This window comes from Aphelocoma coerulescens, chromosome 3 (genome assembly GCF_041296385.1).
Source record: "Aphelocoma coerulescens isolate FSJ_1873_10779 chromosome 3, UR_Acoe_1.0, whole genome shotgun sequence".
NCBI classification, from domain to species: Eukaryota; Metazoa; Chordata; class Aves; order Passeriformes; family Corvidae; genus Aphelocoma; species Aphelocoma coerulescens.
This window is the reverse complement of record NC_091016.1, coordinates 115821513-115830119: the sequence shown is the minus strand read 5'-3', so window position 1 is coordinate 115830119 and position 8607 is coordinate 115821513.

Below are 8607 nucleotides of genomic sequence, written 5' to 3'. Positions count from 1 at the left end.
ACCATTGTGGATTTCCATACTTTGTATTACTCTTCATTCTGCAATTCTAGGTACTGAAATTTTGCCTGTGTGAGATGGCATTGTGTTTTCAGAGAAGGTCATGGGTGGATCATGTCTCTGGAGGCAGCACTTATCTCTAGTGCTTTTTAATATTTTTACAGAGCATAGAAAGCAAATGTGGGGACAAATTCCCAGGACATATTTACGCTGCTACTGCCCCCTCTACAACAGTGACAGCGAGTTTCTCAGCGTGAGGCTCTGCAGTGTGAGAACTTCCAACAGAAGAAACAAAGCGACAATTGTAAGAAGAGAGTGGTTTGGCAAATAGATGAGTAAGGGACTTTATTGGGCATATTCAGAGTTGCCAAACTGAGCCTGAACCCATGACCTGGCATTCGTCAGGGTACGTCTGTGTCTGTGTCCAGTCTCGTGACAGACATTTTGTCAGGCAGGCCGAGCCTGACTCAGAGATCTCCACTCTGCTGTTGATGGTCTGCTGTATCATAGAATCACAGAGCATCCCAAGCTGGAAGGGACCCATAGCTGGGTCACAGAATGTCTTGAGATGTTGAGAGATCCTGGGAGCATTCCTCACCTCATCATTGTCATCTTATTTTATGGGTCTTGTCTTCTTACCTCTGGAACACTCTCAGCATGTGCTGCTAAGCTGGGTCCAATTTTGAGCCACACATCCTTGGAAACTGGAGCAACCCTGTCTCAACTTCACAATCAGAAACTTGGGACACGAAATGACTATGTGCACCTTGGATTAGGCAGTGTTTCATCAGTCACAGCAGCAAGCTTTAACAAAATGTTTTAAATGAACTAAACTTTATTAGAGGGAAGGGAGGGAAGGAAACAAAAGGAAGTAATAGTCTGGGAAATCTGAATTAACGCCCAGCCAGCCCCAGCCTTGCCCCTGAGCAGAGTTATAAAGGAATTAGCCTGGACTCATCTTTCTGCTTGCAGCTGTGACAGTGCCAAAAGGACAGCACTGCCCTCCTGCCTGGTCCCATTCACCTCGACACATGCCTGTGCTCAGGGTGTTTCAGTGGGGGTGACAGCTCAGGCCATTTCCAGGGCTCTGAGGATCCCATGGAAAACATTCCTAGCCCTGCTGCTGGTGTCCCCATGGAGTCATCAGGCTCGGCAGGTGCTCCCAGGTGCCCCAGACTGGTCCCCAGTAGCCACCATGCCACAGGTTTTGCCAGGGGGTGCTATGGCTCATGCAGTACCAGCTCTTGCTTACAGCCAGGGACCTGCTCCCCTCTGTGGTCATCACTTGTTTAGGCCACCTCTGGGCCACCCACCCGCAGCTCCCTTGAGAACTGGGGATGCCTTTTCTCCAGGCTCCCCAATGGGGCTGGTGAACTCCACACCTTTTAGGACACCCAGCATCATGTTTACAAGCCTTCTGGGTACAGCAGTTGTCTCCTAACATGTGCTTTCACTGTACCAAGGCCAAAAATTGGCAAGTTTCTAGCTACTACTATTGCAAGTGACAATGGTGGTTTCAGTGATACAATAATACATGGTCTGTGAGGGGATTGTAACTACCTAATGGCCAGAAGTGATGGCAGAGTGAAGAGGGTGGTGGGCTGAAGAAAGTAATGCAGGTAGTGAACTGGTGGAGCACTGGGCACTTGGAGCATGTGGATGATATCTCTGATGCCCAAGAGGAGGGATGTGTGTTCAGGTACAGGAGGAAGAATGACACAAAAGGAGGGTAAGGAAAGAAAACACAGAACAACAAGGGGGGAAAAGAGTGAGCAGAGCATATGATATGAAACAGGTCAAAAGACAGGATGAGGCACAGAAACAACCCATCTGAGACATGGTGCAGCCACTTCCTACTCACAATATTTAATCTTCCCCAGTGCTTTTCCTTCTTTCCCTACAAGTCTTCACTACTGGCACACTCTGTGACCCTGGGGCTGCAGGCCGGGACACCTGCTGCCTGGACAGCCACAATGGCACCAGTGCTAGTGACATCCAAAGGAGCCTGGAAATACTTGTTTCCACCCTCAGCATGTTTAGCACTGATATTAGCCTTGAAGGTCCTTATATCAAGAAAGGCATTCATTTGGTTCAGGTTTTCCAAGCGCTATTATAACCCATACTTGTATTTCTCCAAAGCCTTCCTACCGGGTCCCAGGATATATTCCCCCTCTTATTACATGTTACAGAAACTCCCTTCGAGTTGTCTCCCCTCCCTGCACACACAGAGAAGTACGGGGTAAACCGAGTTCTTCAGAGCACTCAGGTTTTTGGAAAATGGGCCGTGGGCATTGTTCCTCTCAGCGCGTTCCCTGCTGCGCGGAGGCGCGGGTGGCGGGGTGAGCGACACGGGACCAAGTTCAGGCTGCTCGGACGCCCCGGGAGCTGCAGCTGCAGCATGGGCAGTGCTGCTGGCTCAGCCCGAGCGGAGACACGGCGCTGTTGGGTTTGATAAGGGAGTGAGGGAGATGCCGGGACCCAGCCGGCAGCGGGACCCTGCCAACACCCCTCTCCCAGTGCCCCCGAGCCGAGGAGCCGACTCAGGGCGATACACTAATCAAGGGAAACGTGAAATATTTGACATTCCTCGCACCCTCTCACAGCAAAAAAAAAAAAAAAAACAAAACAAACAAACACTGTAATCAAGGGAAAAGTGAAATATTTGACATTCCCCGCACCGTGTCACAGCAAGAAATGTACTGGGCTTCACGCCCTGCAGGCAGCTCGCTCCCCAATGTCCGCGTTCCTCCAGCACGGAAACGACCCGTGGTGCTTCACCGGAGGAGGGAAGTACCTGAGCCGTGCCAAGGACGCTGTGGGATGAGGAGGAGAAAAGCAAACAGCCCTCAGCACCCGGGGCTGAGCGAGGCCATCCTTGCACCGGGGACGTGCTGGCAGCCCCAGGGGCATCAGGACGGACAGACAGTGCCAAGTTTCTCGCAGCCAACAGTGAAGAGCTGTGAGATTGAAATGGAGATTTTCCATGTGGAAGAGTCCTAATTCATGTAAAAAAAAAAAAAAAAAAATCAGTCTGCTGCCACACGTCTAACTTGGCCCTGTTACAAGTTGTGTGTGATTTTTGAGCAGCCCCCCCCGTGGCTGGGCAGTCACCAGCCATTTTGTGCTTAGGTACAAATTAAAGGATGTCTAGTCTTTGTTTTCCCATCGTCTGTCCTCTCTGTACCACATACAGCTGACCTTAATACATCCTTACTTTACAGGGAAGGGCAAAACACCCCAGAATTCACTTGTATTGCATCGAAGAGAATGTTTCAAAAAATCCCAAACAACAAAACCACAAAACCCCCACCCTGCCTCTGTTCCTCCCTCCCTCAGGTGGAGAAGAGATTTTGGGACTTTGCAATATCGGTCTGGCAGTTTGGGCTCCTGTTTCAATGAAGTGACTTCATTAAATAAATATTACTGAAATCTGCTTCTCCATCACCAGAAGAAGCACGCTGGGCAAATCCCACCTCTCTCCCTTCTGTAAATGGCTGTGATGATCTCACTCACCTGCACTGGATCTTCATGGCTTAAAGTTAGCAACAATGTAGAGAAATGAAAGTAGCGTTTTCACCATTTCTTCTCAGATTCTCATTTCCTGATTTCTCTTTCTTACCTACATAGGAGGAAAGAAAGTGAAAGCCTTTCTGCCTGTGAGACAATTAACTAATCATCTCTTTTTAATTATGAGGGTGTTTTGCCATAAATGGTTTTACTTCTACCCAGGTTGTCTTCTGCTTCTCCCACTACTTCTCAAAACCTTTAAAATATATAGTGTGTTACTGCTTCATGGGCTCCCTAACTCCCACATGGGAATACCTATTAAGTCAACCTTTTAAAAAATTTTAGGGGCTTTAAGCAATCCTCTCCCTGCCAGTCCTGATCACATTGCTGAGGACAGACAGGGCTGAGGCTGCCATGGGGATTCAAGCCACCTTCCCATGGGGTCTAGGTGGCTTGAATCCCTGCCTCCCTCAGCAAGGCTGCTTTTTTTGGACCAATTTCTTCATTTATCACCCCTGAAACAGCTTTTTCCATTGTTGAAATGTGAAAGGAAATCACCCCACAAGTAGCCAGCAACAAGAGGGTGTTAAAAGTTTCCTACAGAAACCTTCTCTACCTGAACATTTTGGTTAATATGAATCAAAATTATATTTTAGACTATGCATGTCTGCTTTGGAGGGGGGAAAAGGGAGTGAATTTTTGCTTAACACAGGAGAAAATTATTGCACAAAGGTAACAGATCAGTGTCAGGGACCTTTGCCTAGACCAGAATTCTAATGTCCTCTCTACAAATAGCTGGACATGAGAACAGGGACTCAACTTTTCCTCTACAATCAGTATCTGAGTACAAAAACAACATTTCCTGTTTAGGCAGAAATTGAATGAACAGTTAGAGGGGAAATTTTGCCTTAAGTTGAACCAAGAAATAGAAGTTTGGGGTTTCTGGAGATGAGAAATACTTTTCTTAACATCTAAGATATTTTTGATCTAAGCCAACATGTGTCTTGGGGGAGATAGAACTTAAACCTTCAAATGCTTTTTTTGGTAAATTTAGGATAATTTTAAAATTCAAGTTGGCTTTCTGCAGTGAAAAGTAAAAGGTTTTGTTTAGCAAAAGCCAGGAAGGGATACCAAAGTAATGTTTTCAAAAAATATGCCTTGATTTTGAGGGTCAATATTTTTGGCCAAACTTAACCCAGATTTATAAGTAGACTTATTCTTTCTAAAGGTGTTTTGATTTTGATGGGTTTTTTTGTTTGGTTTGGTTTTTTTGGTGGGTTTTCTTTCTTTTTTTTTTTTTTTTCAGGAAAAAACATAGTGGTTGTAAAACTAAATTTAGAAAGCTTCTGTGTCCTCTCACCACATCTGGAATAAGGATTGTGACCATTTGGTTATGCTGAAGTAGGTGAGAGGCTTCTCCCTCACTCCTATTATTTTTTCATATCTAAAAATAATGGTTTCCTCCTATGGTGAAACAAGTAATCAGTTTTCTAGTCGGATTTCTTGCCAGGTTGTGACCTGTCTCCCAGGGGGATGAACTCCACTGCAAACCTACTTTCTCATTTAATGCCTGGCCAAGGCATAGGAGCAGTTTTTGAACAGGAAGCGTGTCAGCAACCCCCTGTTCCCTTCCCAATCCTCTGGCATCTCACCAGGCTGCAGACAGAGAAAGAGGTGGCAGAGGAATTATATCAGGCAGTGGTGCAGTCTCTTGGCAACTAATTCCTGAGGGAAGCAAGAAAAAATTGGTTTGAGGTTCTTACTGTCCAAGGAAGAGAACAAAACATTAATGTACTACTTTTGGTGAGTTACCTGTAGGTAAAAACATGTTTTATTTCTTGAGCTGGATATCAGTTACACTATTGTGAGTAACATCAGCAGGATTATGGTGATTTTGCCACTCCTGCAGAGTCAGAGGACAGCAAAATGAAATCGCTGGCCTGATCTGCTCTGCCTGTTTGCTCTTGTGAAAAGGCTAGGGACTGGTTTTCAAGTGGGACAGGTTTTTGAGGGCTCACTGTCAACAGCTGTAAGTGCTTTCAGCACAGCTCACACCCAAAGGCAGGTCAGCGAGCATTATTTTTTCTTCCCTTGGAAATGTACTGAGCGGGGCCAGAGATGCAGTTTTATGTAACACAGTGATGTGGCACAGCACTCTGCAGGCAATTTAGGGCCTTACCATCCAGACAAGCATGAAGAGGCAAGGTTACTTTATTAAATGCTTGCTCGGGCCTCTATGGTATCATCAAAACAAAAAGTTTTACATGACCTCAGCTTCAGGCATGCTGGTTTTCAATGGCAGCGTGGTGCACTTGATGCACATGGGAACTTCAGTTTCACAGCCAAAGCACGTGCCACAAATTAATACCAAAATTTAGGCTTCCCCTATATTTATAGAGCTAAGATGCTGCCATGCATGTGATTGTACCTTTAGGTTTTACAACAGTTTCCTTCTGTGGGCAGAAACCTTACAGCCCCCCAGACAAATATAATGAAACCAAAGTAAATGCCAAGGGAATAAGGGCTGCAGTTTAAACTGCCTAAACTCTGACTCCTCAGTGGACACCTTGCTTTCATAAAAGCCACCGAGTCAGAGTAGGACCTTGAGTGCCCAGCCATTGCCTCCAGGCTTTCATGGGGAAAGCAAGGGCTCATCTCACCACCTGCTCATTCTCAAAAGTGTGTACTGAAATGCAACATCTGGAAGGGCAGGACTGAGCTTTACATCACTTTTTAATTCAATGGCTCGTTCATTCAAATAAGATTTACAAAGACATTATGCAATTTTGCTGCACACAGTCATCAGGGTTGTGTAATGAATACCTAACCTGCAGCCTTCGAGCCTTAATTGGATGTAGATCATCTCATGACCATGGTCGGGAAGCAAACAGGGGCTGTGCACCAACTGAGCTTGTAAAGATGTGTTGAAGTCTCTGACGCAGTCGTTGTCTTACATAAAAGAGAAATGGTAAAGAATTGTGTAACCTTGTGAGTTATGCAAGGAGGGAGTTTAATTACAATTATTGAATTTATACATTTTTTGCACAGCTAGTAGCTTTTAATTACTCATTACATTTTGAGCACTTGACAATTAGAAATAAGAACTGCAGGTAAATTTGTCCTTGATACTGCTTTTAGAGTAATGGAAAATTAAACCTATCTGTACAGCTTATTTTGCAGAGCTATTTTAATTCACACATGATATAATGAAAAAGAAAGCTAACAAAAATCTTATTCACTCATTTCTCCCTGAGAACTTGTCAAAGAGATTAAACATGTCTCATTAACAGTGTTTTAGTTTCTACTAGAAAGGTTTTCCTGCTTTGAAAGACTCCAAAAGCATTTATTTATGTCACCAAAAAGCATTTCTGGAAGTTATAACACACACACACATCTATTCTCTGGCCTGCAGTTTACTGAGAATATTGACATAGTTTCTTGCAAATAAAAGGTGTAAAAAAGGTAAAAATACAATATTTATTGCTAAATGTATGAAAATATAATAATAAAAACTTGATACAATTAATTGGAAGAAAAAACTATTTATTTCTCATTTAAAAATTGTAAATGTATCATCAGAAAGGAAAAACAGAAACATAAGTATGCCTCATTATCTTCCAAAGTTTTTGAGTGCTAATGGAATGAAAGACAGAATGTTTTGAATTTTTTTTACATGGACATCTGCAACACTTCTTATAGAAAATACCAGAAGAAAAACAAACAAAAATGCATTTGATAATGATTCATACTTGCACTGGTAAACATGGCATAAGCCCTCGACACAAGGAAATAGACATCAGTTCTGTGGAGTTACAGAAAGAAACATAATGTACTCTAGCCCAGAAAAATTATTATTATTTCAAGTAATGCTGACCTCAGTTTCACTTGTCCTTTAACATAGCCCCATGCCCATGGCAGTGACAGTCACTGGAGTAACTGAATCCTCAGTTACATTTCTGTTGCCACTACTGGGTTAATTTACTTATTTGGTTTATTAGGCAGTTAACGACTTGTGTGAATTCAAGTGTCTGTGATTATCAATATTAGTATTGCTCAATACTCAGGATTGAGTCTCCATTGATTTTATTACCCAGCAAGGAGTACAGACCTAAATTGTGGCAACAGGGGGAAGAAAAGTGTCACATTTTTATAGTTATCACTTTCCACTTAGTCTGCGCTCTGCACATCCTCAGGGTTGCAGCAATTCATTCTGGTGGCTGATCTCAGTTTAGTAATTTAATTTCATTTCTTATGTAGCAGAGTGATGGCACATATAAACAAAGCATGTCAATTTGATTTGCGTATTTTGATTTCTCCTCTGACATCTTTACAGCATGAGCACAACAATAATAAATCTCTGCCATTATTTATTTTCTGCACCCAAATGCCCTGGCCAAGATCAGGAGAGGAATGTAACATATTTCTGCACAAAAGTGATGATTAGATTTTTGCCCTAAAGGTGCAAGGTGGGTATAAAAATAATTGAGTCACTACCCATGGAGGTATTTAAAAGAAAGAGATGCAGATGTGGTGCTCAGGGACATGGCTTAGTGGGTGACTTAGCAGTGCTGCCTAATGGTTGGACTCTATGATCTTAGAGGTCTTTTCCACCCTAAATGATTCTATGAAGTAGCATAACTTTAAGGTTTATTTCCACAGCCAGGTTTTCCTGGTAGCCAGAAGGAGGTGGCAGGACGTGGACGATGTTTCGGGACTGGATGTGCCCAGGTGCTTCACAGGACAGCAGGGTGACCCAGGCCAACATCCCGACACGGGTACTGGTGCCTGTGCTTGGGTTTGTGCCTTGCAAGCCTGGGGTTTGCTGGTGCCAGCACACCCCACAAGCTCAGACTTCCAGCTCCAGCCACTACCCAGGGTAGTTAAAAAACAAGCCCCAAATTACACGAAGCTCACTCATCCCACCACCGGATATTTATTTAGCCTTGCCACTCTCAAGCAAAGTTTTCAGCCTGGTGGTGAAGAATTTGATGCTAAACACTGAAGGCAAAAACCCCAAAGGCCATGAAGCAGTGAGAGACAGTGGCGCAGAGCTGCAGATCCTGGCAGCCTGCGGAGCCCCTGGCTCGTCTGCCCCTGTTTTGG